Genomic DNA, 16,432 nt, shown 5'->3' with positions numbered 1-16,432 from the left:
GGCCAGCCTATCACCTCATATAGTATAGTTCTTCTTTTATAACACTAATAGTGATCAGGGAGCCTTCAATCATTTCTCCTGAATTGTGCCCACTATTTTTACAAACTTTGAAATCTTATATTTTCAATAAAAATATAAATGAGTACATTCTCTGGTTTTCTTATGTAATTAGTCTCACGTTACCTTTGCCTTCAGTGTCACCCATGTGACACACATTTATAAGCTGTTAATAATGTCACTCCTTTCTGAAAACCGACACATAATTTTAATGGGTCTTTCATACATCAGCTTAAACACAGAATGGCTCACTGACAGGTCTGTTAACTCCTCATGAACTTCCAAATCACCACATACATGAGAGATATTCTCTGTTTAATGAAAAGTCAGGCTTTAGGTGGAATCTTTTAACAACTGCGATCTGTATTTTCCTTAATACTTTCTCTCAGGCAGTTCTTCTCCATTCTTTCTCTAAATTTGCCTGAGGATTCTTACTGCCTCTAAAGACCCTTCTCAAATATTGTTTCTGGGTTTTCTCTCTCTCACAATCAAAACTTATGTGTCTTTTGCTGATTTTTCTTTCATCTCTCTGGCTTCCATTGTTTTTGATGAGAAGTCAGCTGTTAATTTTATTGTGGTTCCGTTGTACCACAGTGGAGCAAGTTTTTTTTCTCCTACTGATTCCAACAGTTTCTCTTTGGCTTTCAATTATCAATATTTCAATTTTGATAAATTGGGTATGAATTTATCCTACTTGGAGTTCATTGAGTGTCTTAGAAGTGATGTTTTCAGCCATTATTTCTTTGAGTGTATTTCTGTTCCTTTCTCTATCCTTTCTTTCTCATGCTTTCATTATGTTGTACATTTAATGGTGTCCCACCTTTCTGAGGCTCTGTTATTTTTTTCTTTGTTCTGTTTTTGTTTTGGTTTTTTTTTCTGTTCTTTGGCTTGTGTTGTCTCTATCCATCTGTTATCAAGGTTGCTGATTCTTCCTTCTGACCTCAAATCTACTGCTGAGCTGTTCGAGTAAATTCTTCATTTCAGTTACTGTACTTTTTAACTCCAGAATTTCCATGCGGCTCTTTTTTGTAATTTCTGTTTATTTATTGATATTCTCTATTTGAAGAGACATTGTCATCATACCTTCCTTTACTTCTGAAATCATTAGCTTCCTTTAGTTCTTTGAACATGCTTATAATGGCTGCTTTCAAGTTTATCTTCTAAATCTAACTTCTGGCACATGTAAGTTTCTAATATCTCTTCTTTCTCTCCATGTGTATGGATCACTCTTTCTGGGTTTTGATTTGTCTTTTGCATGGCTCACAATTTTTTGTTAAAAACTGCAAGTTTTACATAAAACATTGTACCTCTGAATACTGTCCCCTCCCCATTTTTGGAGGAAGTTTGTTGAAGTTGTTTGGTCACTTGTTTACCTGCTTAGTGACTTAGTGGACTAATTCTGTGTAGTCTGTTTTACCTACATTATGTACTCTATGACTTCCTTGCTCAGATTTTTTTCTTGTTTTCGTCTTTTAGCCTGGCTTCCTAGGGTATTCCCTGGGTCTGCATAAACCATTTATTGATCCAAGTTTGTGATTAAGCCACCTTAGCCAGTTGGACTTGTGTGCAGCTTGTTTGACTGATTTCACAGTTCAGGGACTTTAGATCCCCGCCCCCCAACACACACTCACTCACTCACTCACTCACTCACACACTTTTAGCCAGGATGTCGTGGTTTGAAGGTTCAGCCTTCCCTGAGAGGGTGCAGCACTGGCTGTGCATAAAGTCTTACAGATCATGAAGGATGAATGTGATTTTATTTTTCAGCCTGACTTCCTGACTTCCCCCTACGTTAGAGTGACTTATTGTTTAACCAGTGTTTGGTCAAAGGTTGTGCTTAAGCCCTTAGAGTCCATCAGTAAGGCTTCGTCATTTTCCTGATGGATCTGTGTATGATTTGGGGAATTCTTTCATGTCTGCCCGTGTCCCACTCTGGTTACCTGAGTGGGTGCAGCCTAGGGTGTGTTACCAACTTTATGGACCTTCAGGAATGAGTGTGACCCCAGGGGAACTCTTCTTGGATGGCTCTGTTTAATTTATGCATGGTCCATCACTTTGCTTTTTGCTACTCGTATCACGAAGCTACTAGCCCCGATGTAATTAATTGCTTGCCAACAAAACCTCCATTGTTTTTGACAATTTCCTTAGGCTTGAACTCCTCCCTACTCTGTCCCAAATAAAGTCAGTGTCCTCAGGCAGCATGGTGGAATTCTGTCATTAGGGCTGGTCTCTTGGGCAGAACCTCTGTGCACAGGGGGTTTGAGCAGGCACAGTAAGTAGCCTGCTTCCCTCCGAGAGACAACCCTTCTGTACAAGCTGGCACTAAGGGGCCTCTGGCTTCTTAGCTGGCGCCTCTTGGTGTGGAACCTTTGCCCTATGTGTGTGCTAGAATTGGGGTGGTCGGAGCCCCAATATTCAGAGCCTGTCACTCCTGGGGCAGAGCCCTACTCAGCAAGTGGAAAGTGAGTGGAGGAAGAGAGATATCATCATCTTGCCTCACTTGCCCAGATTTGTGCATGTACAATGCAGGGTCAGGGTAGCAGAATGAGAGGCGTGGCAGCCTGCCCCTCATAGGTGAAGCTGTAGCCCTGGACTAGGAGCTGGGAAGGGAGGGAGCCCCTTTTTTGGCTCTATCTACCCAGAGAAGAGCTTCCGTCACTCCCTCTTTTGCTGTTTTTCAAGTCTTTGCTCCAAGCTAAGTGATATTTTAGCTCATCTGGTGACTAATCTTTCCCTGTAGTTGAGTATGCTCATTGGGTTGTGACTTCTCATATCGTTGGTCCTTTGCTAGTGCTATGAGTGCCACTTCATTTAAGTACTCAGTATATGTCTGTGAATGAAAGAGTGGATGAATGAATGGATGTACATCATATTTTTCAAGTGATACAAGCAGCTGTGATTTTGGGTCTTTGGTAGCTCTGCTGGGTATGGAAGTAGGTCTAGACTCTGCTGGCCCAGCCCATTCATAGACAGCCAGAACTTCTGAAAATAAAGGGAGTATGAGGAACTACTACATGACATATGAGTAAGAAAAGACAATCCAATAGCACAGCGAACATCAGTAACAGGAAAAAAGTTGGTACATGATATGCATAGGTATCCTATAGAATAGGAATCACAGAAGATCAGTTAGTGGGAAAAGATGTTCAATTTCTCTAGTAATCAGGAAAGTGGAAATTAAAATAATGTGGAATATAAATTTACAGTCATTAGATTTACAAAAATTAAGAAGCCTGACAAAACAAAATATTGAGGAAGATGTGGAAAAACGGGAATTTTGGTACCTTACAGGCAGGGCTATAAATTAGTGTAACTACAATGGAGAGTAATGTGGCAATAACTACATACGTTGAAGGTTAATGCACTTGTGTACCTTATACCACATGAATTCCACTTCACTCCTAGAGAAAACGCTCACTCATGCAGCAGGAGATGCAGAGGGTACTTATTACTGTGCTGTTTGTAATGGTAAAAAGCATAAGACAGTCGAAATATACATTACTAAGGAAATGGATAAACAAATGTTGATATATTCTTTCAGAGGAACACTATACAGCAGTTAAAATGAATGGTGTGCCATTGGGAAGGAGAGTAGTGTGTGTGTGTGGGGGGGGGACACATTTTATTTATTTCTAAGTACTCATAACAAAGAGAATAAATTGTTAGCTTTTTAAAAGCTGAGTGGTGTATAGGTGGGTGTGCACATTTTGGAGTTGGAAATAATATGCCAGATTTCTATATGAAACTAGTCTTCCTCTTTGGCCTTTAATATTTCTTTAGGAACTTGGTTCTTATGGTGCTTGAATCCAGTTTCTACCTTGGCATGCTCCCTATTGGAGTGACACTAACTTATTACGAGTGTAAAGAAAGGTACCTGCATTTAGCCTTTAGAAGAGAAGATGCACCACATTCATTAATTAGCAAGAGACTTCCCCTCCATTTGTTTTTTCACAGTATAACTTTCTCTTCTAATGGTAGTTTGTTATCTAAAACCTCCTACTTTACTAAAGATATTCTCCTGAGCTTTAAATGACAGATTCCGCATACTCTAAGTTAGGAAATATTATGTAAGAGTAGATGGTAATTCACTCAAGAGAAAAACAGTTTGCAGGAAACGATAAAATAGTTCATTGGGAAAATTTATTTTAGGTTCCAGTAAATTAAGCCCCACTATGGGGTTTCATGGGCTGTGTAGGGAAGGGAATCAAAACCAAAACAAAAGAACAACAGCAATAAAAACTATATATTATGTTCTCTAAGCCTACTTAGAGAGCACGATGTTTTTATTAGCAAATCTGGGACTTGACGCATGCAGGACGTCTTCCAGAGAGGAGACATATGTTCTCTCGTGCATGCCAGACTTGTGACAATCACAGTTCCCTGGTCCTGCAAATGTGAGCAAAATGTTGTGTAGCTGTTATGGCAGGAATGAAACCTCCTCCTAAAGCAGCATCCTTTTGTGATGCTGAGCTCTCGTTTGGCTCAGTGGCTTTGCGCTAAGTATATCTAGCATGATATTTTAAAATCATAAATCCTCTCATGTTGCACCTTCATTGCTCTTAGTTTGAAGGCCTTCGTTTAGTCCAAAAGGGCCTGTAGGGTCTCGCTCCTGCGGGAACCTCCAGTCTCACCTTGGGTGCTGCCCCCTTCCCTCTCTGATCTTCAGTCCTGCTGGCCTCTTGGAGGAGCTTTGGTTAGCCCGTATATGCCAGGGCCTTTGCATATCCTCCTCATGGTAGCTTCAGTGCCTGACACGTAAAAGGCATTCAGTCTTTTCCAAATGAATGACTGGCAGAGATAAGAAGATGGCTAGGTTGTAAGGTGGCGGTGGTGATGGAGATGTGGTGAGAAACAAGCGTGTGAAAAGGGTAACTAACACCTTTGACTGCCTTGTCCCATCCTTAGTGTTTTAGGTGGATTGTTGAGAGGCGACTCTTAACTTTCACCCTACTTTTTCTAACTTCTTTTCATCATAGTCTTAGCAACAGTCATGCCAGCATATTACCTTAATTTAAAAAAATAAAAAATTTAAATACTACTGCTGTCGAAAGTGCTCAGAGCTGCTGCTGATTTCCTGTTTTCTATATTCACCTTTTGTCTTTAAACTTTGTCACTGGCAGAGGGGTATTCTGTGGGAAAAACGAAAAGGCAAATGCAATGATGGTTCAGGGGAATGAGATCAAATAGAATCGAGTAGAGAAAAGAAATTAAAGGGGAAAAATAGGCAGACACAGTGGGTGCAGTGGTGGGCGTGTTGCTCCACTGCCTTCTCATCTGCTTACACATTCAGCTAGACCCCAGGAAATAGAGATGAACAAGATCAAAATCACGACCTTCCAGGAACTTTGAAAAGTTGGAGAGGCATTCAAATGGGTAATGGTGGTATAAAATACAGTCTAACAAGTGCTAACTAGAGTTAGGCCCAGGAGTGGCTGGGGGACAGAGGGCATTGGTCGTTTTCACAGAGGAGGGTACAGTTCACCTGGAGACAATATATTCAGTAGGAATGTGGGCACAGGAAGGAAGGAATGGACTTATTATCGGAGGACAGTAAAGCCTAACTGATTTTAAGCAGTTCTTGTTAGTTACCAGGAAAATGTTTAGCTACAATTCTTAGCAATATAAACAGCATGGGAACAGTTAAAAATTTAAAAGATTTTTTACACAGTAAAGTATCCCACAATGCTGCTGATTGATATCGATTGAGTACAACCAGCCCAAGTAGACCACTTCCTAGGAATCAGGAGTTTTGCTGGGTATGGGAATTAGGGGTTCTGTGTCTGGTATGACCTGGCTGTCTGACATAACACACCTGTTCATCTTGACCCCGCTTCCTCAGTGGCTCCCATCACGGCTCCCCCTCCTGTTCTCCATTATGCACAGGTACCCATGGGATGGTGTATTCCCCTCAGAAACACGTTTACTCCCACAGTGATTATTTTCTGACGGGTGAACCAACTTCCTCTTTCTTACACCCTCACCCCAAATAAGAATTGAAATCTCTCATTTTGAAAAAAAAAAATCTGTGCTGCATAGGCTCATGAATGTATCCACTTTCGTATTCTCCAACTTAACCTTTACTTGCTAACTCAGTGAACTAAGACTCCACAGAACTCTGATAACACGAGGTGATTGGATAAGGAAACTTAGAGGTCACTTCTGAAAAATGCGTTCTCAGTATAACATTGCTTTCTGAAGTGTAAATTTTGATTTCATCTTTAACCAGTGACAGGTGTCCACAGGAACATCATTTTGCTCTTAAAGATCCTCATCTGTCATGATGCCATATATATTATATTAATGGCTCTCAAACCTTTAATCGGCCTGGGTTTTGGAAAGTGTTGGTGTTTCTCTCTTCTACCACAAGTTAGTCCTGGGTAGAGGCATTTTGGAAGCTCCCCCTTCCAGTCTCTGTGTCCATGAATTTCCACATGTCCTGTCACCTTGTTACTCTGAAGTTAGAGAGTCAAGTCTTGGTACTTGTTGAGCAATGACACTACTTTCCATAGTGAAGTACTTCACAGTTGACAAAACTTACTCAGTTATCTTATATATTCTTTATAACTGCCCTGTGAAGTAGCTTTTAATTATCCACCTCATAAGTTAGAAAACTTAAGAGTTAAAATGATATACCCAAGGTTACCAACCTAGAAAAAAAGCATAAAATGTCCATCAACTTATGGATATATAAACAAAATATGGTATATTCATACATTGAAAGTTATTCAACTGTAAAAGAAAATGAAGTACTGATCCAGGTTATAGCATGGATGAACCTTGAAAATAGTATGCTAAGTGAAAGAAGCCAGAAAAAAAAAACACGTAATAAAAAGATTCCACTTATATGAAACACCCAAAATAGATAACTCCAAAGATACAAAAAGGAAATTAGTGTTGTGTGGGGGTGGGACATTGAATGGAGTTGGGGAAGTGACTGCTAATGGGTATGAGGTTTCTTTTCGGTGTCATGAAAACTGTTCAAAGTTTACATTATGGTGATGACCACACAACTCTGTAAATATATTAAGAAATATTGAATTGTACGCTTTACATGAATGAACTTTGTGACATGTTAATTATATCTCAATAAAGTTGTTAAAATTGTCAATTCACTCTTCTCTTCCCTACATCCCAGAGCTTAAGGACAAATGACTTCAAAACAATGGTCACTAGGCTCCCTCCTTGGTACATATTTGGCTTCATTATTTTTTTCTGCCGTAGCAAGAGTTACCCAGCGCCTTCTTCAAAGCCTCCCCCGTCTGACTACTCCTCTATCCCTTCCTCGCATGTCCAACTTGAACAAATAGGAGGACAAGTTAGGGCCCCTGTATCACCACCTACTACTCATGCGCAGGTGCTGACATTGGCACATGAGTAAGTCTGTGCAGAATTAAAAACAATATCCTTTCCTGTGTCCTTTCCATATATTATTTTTCGGCATAGTTTCATTAGAGTTTTGCAATCAGTCAACCCTTTTAGGTGCAAGAGCAAGTCTTCCACATGGTTGAAAAACACTGGGCAGAAACTTGAAAGCAAAGGAAACCATTAGTGCCGGTTTTGAATGCTGGAGTCGTATTTGGAGCCTGTCCCCATCTTTGAGCAACTCTAAGCCCGTAGAAAAGCCAGAACTGTCCCTATTTTTATCAAATGCAGTGTATATGAGTATTTGTATTATAGTGGGAAAAATAACTACTGTTACATAGTTGATGGAGGGAATAGGAAATGGGATGATAAAGGCCATAGCTTCTTTCCACATCTTGAAAACATATTGGGAAAGAAAGCCCCAAGCTAGCTCTTAGGTGGTGTGGGATGCAGTGGCGTTGCATGATATACTCCTGCTCTTGCAGCAGCCTTTCCTGTTACATGTATGCCGCAGGGGCAGAGGATGCCTGAAGTTCTAATACCAGAGATTGTGGGTAAAAAAGCAAACCATGAATTTGTGTGATGGTTGGGGGAGCTGCCGCCATCTCTCCTTCTCTGACTTCAGAGCCGGCAAGGTGTGAGTCTCCAGGGAGAGTCGGTTTCATTGCAGGCAGCAACCCTTGCGGCTGGGAGTGGAAGCAGGGGCAGTGCGTCTGTCAGTGCACAGGCTTCAGGCTTCTTTGCAGTGACGGGTGCTTAGCATTCAGAAATTCTGCCCAGGATTATAAATGGAATGTGTATATACATGTATGTATGTATCTGTTTGGTCACTAAGGTGCTTTTTAAATTTTTTGGATCGAATGATGGCATTTCTGTAGATATGAGTTATGAAACATGATAACCTCAAACAGGGACCACCTTTCTGAGTTTTGTATGGTTATTCTTTGTTCCTAATGTAATTCCTTTGTCAGTGGGTCAGTGATTTGCTGTATAAGATAGTGGGCCTGGAATTTCTTCATTGAATGCCAGCTGGTTGTCCATCTCCTTTCATGATTATCTTTGAAGTCTCTTCGAATCTCTTCCATATTGTTATTTAAGGTAGAGTTTATGATTTATTATTGCAGCTGTGAGCATGGTACTAGCTTTCTCTGGCTTAGGAAGGGAACAGCAGTTACCTCAGGTTAGAGCGTGGCTGCCACATTTGGTGACATAAAATACTGTGGAAAGATGAATGTATTGATGTAAGAAATACTTGTAGGAGTCTCTCAGAGGCCTTCAGATGCCCACTGGCTTGCAGTTTGTCCCAGATGTTTGCTTTTTGCAGAGCTGAAGTGCCTGCCTTGAACGGATGGAGGGAGGCTGTCCAAGCATTAGTGATGGAATGGAGCGTGTTCTCAGCTGCCTGCTCTGCAGGTGGGACCCAGCAACTGTCAGGTACTCTACTTGTTATGAGTATTTCATGCAGTTCCAAATGATAATCCTATAGGCAGAAAGTGAAATGGAAGAAATACTATGTACAAAAACAGCATGAGGCTGTAGTTCCTGTTGTCTGACTCCTGGCATCCTTTAAATCACACGTACTTTGCCTCCGAGCCCACTGTACCAACCAGCATCACATACATAGCCATCTGCATGGACCCATAGCGGTCAGACTCTTGGAATAAGTGTTCTAATTACCACCCATCACCACCTCCTTGTTCCTCCCTGGGCTTGCTTACACTCACTTGAGAAACTTCGTCCTTGGTTTCTTTGATCCTTCTCTTTCCCGATTCTCCCTCTACTTTCTGACTGTTTTTTTTTTTTCTTGGCCTTTTGTGTTGGCTTTTCCCCCTTCCTATCCCTAATTTTTTGGTGCTGCTTAGGGTTCCTTCCTTGACCCATAACTGCTCTCTAGATACATGCTCACTCTGAGTAATCTCATGTACTTTTCCAGTTTTACAAATCAAATACATAGCACTGATTCCATATATCTGTTTCTTGCCTTGACCTCTCCCTAAAGGCTCAGACTCATGTATTCAATTCCCTGCTGGACATATTTATTTGGACTTCAAACCCAGCGGCTCTATACTTGAGTGCTACTCATTTTATTCATCCATCTACCAAAGCCTGAATCCTAGGAGCCATGTTAGAATTCTCTGCTTCACTCCTGTATCAAATTAGTCACAAAGACCTGTTTACTTTATGTACTGAATATTTACTGACTCTATCCTTCCTCCCAGAGTTCTTGCTTTAAGCCCTCGTCTTCTACCTAGATGATTGCAGCAGCATTCTAACTGATTTGCCTGTCTCTAATCTTTTTTTTTTAAGTCTTCAGCCTGTAATCAGATGATTTCACAATTAATTTCACTAGAATACCCAGCATAAAATCTGCTAAAGGCCCCCCATCAATTCTAAGATCAAGTCTAAGGTGTTATAGTAAGATATTTTGGAAAATATTTTGGCAATTTTTTAAACGCTAAATATACACTTACCGTAAGACCCATGATTCTATTTCTAGCTGTCTACCCAAAAGAAATGAAAACATATGTCCACACAGACTGGTATGCAAATATTCATAGCAGGATTATTTAAAATATTCCCAAACTAGAAGCACTGCAGATGTCCATCAACTGGCGAATGGATAGATAAAATGTGGTATAATCGTGCGATGGAATACTATTCACCTATAAAAAGAAACTAAACTACTGGAAACGTAGTGACATGAACGTAACAGCACGGATGACTCTCAAATGTCTTATGCTAAGGGAAAGATGCTAGATATTTAAAACTACCTATTGTATGATCCTACTTATATGACATTCCTTGAAAAGATAAAACTATGGAAATGGAAAGCAGATCAGTGGTTGCCTAATGGTAGGAGTGAGTACTGACCGACAGTGGGCACAGGGAAACTTCTTGGTGTGATGGAAATGTTTAAAATGATTGTAGCGATGATTATACAGCTATGTAAATTCACTAAAACTAAAAAAACCCAAACAAACCTAGAGTCTTTAGCCTGGCATAGAAGGCTCACTACCATTCTCTCTCTCCTTTTTCCTGCATCCTCACGTCTTATCATCCTCTGCCTTATGTTCTGAGCTCAGGAAGCACTGAAATTTATGGACGTTCCTGCATCCACTGTCTTTGTTGCATTTGGGTTTTGTCATGTAGCAGCTTCTTCTTGAGAAAATTTCTTCCTGTACCCCATGCCTATCCTTCTGGCTTGCCTGTGCACATTGGAGAATCAGCCAAGCTGCAAGAAGGTTTCCCCAACCTTGTCTTCTTATCCAACTAGGGTAAAATTGTCTATCCCAAGCTCTAATGGTTGTCTATATATTTTTTATGTACTTACCTCATTACAGTAAGTCCTCACTTAACACTATCAGTAGGTTCTGCAACTTGAAGCAACGTGATGTATGACAAAACCAATTTTGTCATAGGCTGGTTGATACAAACGAGTTAAATTCCTACAGTATCTCATCAATGTTATAATGAAATGACATTGAATAAAATGATGTTATTCAAATATCTGCTGTATATTGGAATTGTTTGTTTATCCATATATCTCATCAAACTCATTTTCCCAGAGAGCATGTGCCATGTCTTATTAGCATATGAAACTTCCAGTGTTAGCAAAGCCCCTGGTGCATAGTAGGGATTCAAGTTGAGTTCTTTGGGATTCATTTGGTGAATTTAGTCTAAAGATGATTTCTTGTCTTTTTTTATTTTTTAGAATGAGAATCAGGGTTACCATAGAGTTTGTTTGCTTTTTTCCCCAAATGCTTTGCATGGTATTTTCTCTCTTTCTCTCTTTCCTAGCTTATTATCTGCCTTTGATGTACTATAAATAGCACTTCATCCAGGTTCTAGGTCATTCATCAACCAGGACTGAAATCTAAAATGAATTGCTGGTACCATTTTTTTTCTCTTTTCAGCTTCTGTTTTTTTCTCAAGGGAATTTATGACTGAGCTTTAAATAGAATTTAAAAATGCTATATGACATAGTTCTAGCCCCAAGTCTTAGAGTCTATTTTTAGCAGACACTGTCTTTTTACATTTTGTTCAATTTCAATGGCTTATTGCAGTGGACTATGAAAATGGATAAAACTTTTCCTATTGTCAGGGATGGAAAACTTTATGAAAATATCATCCCTCCCTGTTGAAACTTGCCCCTAAATTACCCCTTACTTGGTGAGGAACTAGATTATTTGGGGAGTCGAGAAATAGAGAAATACTGGCTGTTTTTTTATACTGCACATTTTTATACTTTTAAACAATTTTTCTAGAAGACAAAAATAGAATTATTTGCAACTGAAACTATAGGTGATAGTATAAACTGTCTTTCCAGGGAGGCACTGATACTCTGCATGATACCTCTGTACTAAATCCTACCACCTCCCTTTGAGGGAGTGTATGTAATTAGCTACATGTGCTATGGGAAATTCTCGCTTTGGGGAAATGGGGCTTGGAAAGTGTTTACTTTTAACCCTAGTGCACCATACCAGAAACAATTTACAATCATGTAAATCAATTTCTGCATTTTCTATATAGTATTTGACCAGAAGCAAGATAGGCTGGAAGCTGGGAAAAGGGCCAAGTGCTTAGCTCACCAAACTCATTTTAATGTTTTTAGCTCCAGGTGTTCAAAGAAAATCAGTCTTATCCTATTGAATTATTGGGGGGGGGTAGACGGGGGAGAATCACTAGTTTTTATATTATATAAGAGGATCCTTACCACTTTTCTTCAATATGAATTCTACTTCATAGTAAGAAATGGTCAGAATTATCTTAATTTAGGTAGATAAAAATGCCTTTACTCATTTTCTAAGAAAATCTGAAGTTTCTAGAGGGGAAAATTATATATATTTCATATATATATGAAATTCACTTTCAAAACATCATGGCATTTAAGTGTTCCAATTTAATGACAGCTGAGAAAAACTAGTGTGAAACTTATACCCCACAGAGTGAATTCACCCTGCCTTTCATACATGAGAATACCACCATCTGGAAAAACAAGATTTGCTTTATTTAGCCAAATACCAAGAAAATACTGCTGTAATTTTGACTCTCCTGTGTCCTCCTGCATAATTGATAGGTCATTAAGTATTTTCATTGTAAATTTTATTTTTTTTTACCTTACTAATGAGTAATGATTAAAGAACCTTTATGAAGAGTCAGAATATGGACGCCTTTTATTTATTCTCATAGGTGGTGGTTTCTACAATTATTGGGAAAACAGTACTGTGCTCCACAGCGGTAGTTAATTTCTTTCTAAAGAGCTTGTGCATTAAATAATGCTGTTTTTGTTTGTTTGTTTATTTGTTTTATTGGGGTATTGGGGGGATGGGAACAGTGCTGGGGAATTGGGGGAAGGGGAACAGATAAGTTGCTGTTATTTTGTTCTTCAGTCTAGTTGTGGAGGACGTTGCTTCACTGGCCCAAGTTGGCACCATCATTGTGCTCTTCCCGGGTGAGGCAGATCAGTTGCCGGTTTCTGGACGGCCGCTCACGGCGGCTGCTGGCCACTCACGCTGGCTGCTGGCTACACATGGTAGCCCATGGCAACCCACTGCCACAGGGGCTGCAGCCTACGCTGTTGCTGGCGACTCATAGCAGCCCAGCTCCAGGTTGAGCTGTTGCTCAGCATCTCAGCTGTGGAGGGCAGTGTCACTGGCCCTCATATGTGGGATCTGAACTGGGGCCCTCTGGTGTCCCAACCAGTTCTTAACCATTGCGCCACTCGGCCGGCTCAAGTAATGTTGTTTTTTAATGCACTTAGAATTTTTTTGCCAAATGTAAGAAACCAACTTAAAAGTCTACTTTTCATGTAAGACTACTTGTTAAGATACAGTAAATTCCTTATTTCAACAATGATTTTTGATAGTTTACAAAGTGCTATTACATGTATATTTTAATATAATTCTCCAAAAAGTCCAGTGTTAGATGATGTTGGTTTTCATTTCTTGGGTGTAGAAATTGAGGCACTAACAGGTTATGCATGTTCTCTTTCACACACTATTTGATGTCATTGTCAAAGCTAGAATTCAGGTGTCTTGACTCTACATTTATTTTAAAAAATAAAACAACAACAACAACAAAAAAAACCCAGCTTACCTCAGGTGTCCCTCATTGACTTAATTCATTGTCAGTGAGGTTGCATGATACATGTACTTAATTTTGTGGATTGCTCCATGGACAGGTGGTTAGGATAATGTATGAGTTTTACTTCCTGCTCTTAGCAGACTAGTTATGCTTAACTTATGGAATATTAAAATAATTTTATTTTAATGTGAATAAACAGTGTAGTACTTAATAAAATCATTTTTGATGATTTTTAAAAAAGAACTTTGGAAAAATATATTTACTTTCTATCACATAGTGTGGGTTTGCCCATGTGTGTGTTTATATACACACATGGGCATATACATGTAAATTAAAATATATATTTAGAACCATGATTAATGGTAAGACTGTATGTCATTACTCTTAATTGTAATTGTACTAAAAGTAACTTGGTGAAAGAATGTAGAATAGTTACAGTTAAGAGAATTTTCTTTAACTTTGGCTATAAATAAAATATCAGACATTGTAGTTCATTGAATTTTCTGCCTGTTGCTGATGGAGAAAAAGACATTACTCTTGAGAGGGGAGATTAAACTCCCAGAAAGGAGACACAGAGCCAGTGCTAACTCATCGTTAAGGGTCTTCCTTTATGAGCAGTGTTTGGTCTTAGAATAGTTCATTGAGATAAATTCTTTTCAACTCATAATTGTCCGCTCTGCAGGCACTATGTTCAGCAGTGCAGTCTCAGAAATTTTCAAACACAGAAGCATGTGATAGGATTCCTTCCTTTAACATCTTATAATTCAGATGAACAAAGATCTTCAGCAGTTTTACTCAGGTGGCAAGTTCCAGGCACTCCAACAGATGATGTGTTTCATTAAGAGGCAAAGGAAGTCTAATAACTGTCAACTAGGGTGGGTGGTCAAGAGGATGGGAAAGGGGAAAGCTGGGTGAGCATTATACATAATTGTTACGATTTAAGAAATAGACAAGGGAAAGTAGGTCCAGGCCCAAGGCAGAGGGAATAAACACATTTGGTGGATGGCAAGGAAACCTGGCTTTCTATGATAAATAACAGACATAAAGCTGAACAAAAGCAGGGAGCTGGAAGGTAAATAACTTCGCAGTTGTGTGGGGTAGGAACACATTTGGTCTAAAGTCTATTGAATTTCACTGATGATGTGATTTTCAAGGAGACCTTTATAAAAGGCAGTTGAAGGAATGGTCGCTGGCCCTCCAGTGTTTAATAATGCAACGCAATGTGGGGAAGAGTCGGAGCTGCACTTGGAGGGTGGAGTGTCCTTGCCTGGAGGCGACCGTTAGTGAGGGGCAGCGTGAGTCATTGTTGGAAAGAAGAGCAGCATCTTCTGGGCTGAGAATGGTGGCCATTTATTTAAGCTGTCTCTTGCGGCCGGTTCCCTTGGACATTTTCCTCATTTGGTATATGGAGAAAAATAGTCAGCATGAAACAACACTAATGCAGACTCAGAATAAAGACTTTAAGTTTAAAACATGAGTTGATTTTTATTACTTATGTTATTTTTTTTTGAAAACCTGTGCTTTTTGAATGTCCATCCTGGAGTAAAATAATCAGCCTTACTTGCCTCACTTTATGCCTCCTCTCAGTCATCTTAACATTAATATTTATTATACAAAAGAACATTGTGGTTCAGTTCCATAAATCTTTACTGAGTATGTGTTGTGAGAAATACGATGAAGAGTAAGATAGAGGAAGGTGAGACCTTTGGTTTGGTTGGAATAGAGAGTATATGAAGAGTGTGAGAGAAGATAAGATTAGAAGCACAAGCTCTCCATGTAGTGCTAAGTGGCTATAATTAAGGAATTTGACTAGAGGAATTTTTTGTTTAATTGTTTTTGTTGTGTTTTTTTTTAAGCTGGTAAAGGGGCATATTGGTTTATTTGTACTGTTTTTTATTTAATTCAAATAACTTGCTGATTTTCTCTGAAATGGAAAACATATTAGCACAGGGCTGGCCCAGTGGTGCATTGGTTAAGAGTTGGCTTGGGATGCCAGCTCTGAGCAGCAGGGCCCCGGTTCCGACCCCACATGAGGGCCAGTGTTGCTGCACCTTCCTCAGCTAAGATGGTGAACAACAGCTTGACTTGGAGCTGGGCTGCCGTGAGTCGCCAGCGATGGCATAGGCTGCAGCCCCTGCTGCAGTGGGCTGCTGTGAGCTTCGTGTGTGGCTGGCAGCTGGCGTGAGCTGCCGTGAGCGGCCATCCAATGGCCGGCCAGCAACTGCCTCACCTGGGAAGAGCGCAGTGATAATACCAACATGGGCCAGTGAAGCAACGTTCTCCACAACTAGACTGAAGGGCAAAAGTAAAGCAACTTGTCTGTTCCCCTCCCTCAATTCCCCAATAAAATTTAAAAAAGAAAGAAAACATATTAACACAAACAGCATCAGAAAATATTCAGTTCTATGAAGTCTTAGTTTCAGGATTCACCTCACTGGAAAATAGGGCAAAACTATTCTTAAATAAATGGCACTGGGAAATTAAAACAAACCTCATTGTAGGCCAGATGGGCTCAGGGAGCCTATATTTCTACTCATAAATGATAGAAGTTTTAGTAATGTTACTTAAGGAACAGGAGGAGAAACTATTTGGCACACTCCTAAAGAATGAGTCACTTGTTATTTATCCTATTGTTTAATTCATTGCCTGGATAGATTTAGATCCTTTGTAACTTGAAAAAAAAAAAAAGAATCCAGAGAACAGTGTTAATGTCATTTTGAATACTCTTTTTTTTCCCAAGAATCTAATTAGGTAAGAAATGCTTACATCAACCAACCAATCAAATCAGTACTCGTATCTGTTAGCCTCATTCACTGTTTGCTGAACTGTTTCTCTCAGAGCAGTTCAAATGTCAGCTTTTGTTGAGAAGAGAGATTCATATCCTCTCTCTCTCTCTCTCTCTCTCTCTCTCTCTCTCTCTCTCTCTCTC

General features: G+C 39.7%; 1 protein-coding gene across 2 annotated transcripts in view; it reads left to right on the top strand.

Annotated features, from left to right (window-relative positions):
• SH3GL2 (SH3 domain containing GRB2 like 2, endophilin A1) overlaps window positions 1-16,432 on the top strand; it is a 196,045-nt gene that overhangs the window by 127,014 nt on the left and 52,599 nt on the right. The window contains exon 1 of one of the 2 annotated variants that reach the window (XM_019659080.1): window positions 8,832-8,853. The exons of the other annotated variant lie outside the window; for it this stretch is intronic. The gene's annotated coding sequence lies outside the window, so the exon portion shown is untranslated. Of the gene's footprint in view, window positions 1-8,831; window positions 8,854-16,432 lie in introns of those variants that run through there. 2 annotated transcript variants of the gene reach the window in all.

This window comes from Hipposideros armiger, unplaced genomic scaffold, assembly GCF_001890085.2.
Source record: "Hipposideros armiger isolate ML-2016 unplaced genomic scaffold, ASM189008v1 scaffold_294, whole genome shotgun sequence".
Taxonomy (NCBI): Eukaryota; Metazoa; Chordata; class Mammalia; order Chiroptera; family Hipposideridae; genus Hipposideros; species Hipposideros armiger.
The sequence above is the reverse complement of the archived record's forward strand: the minus strand, read 5'-3'. Positions and strand labels throughout refer to the sequence as shown.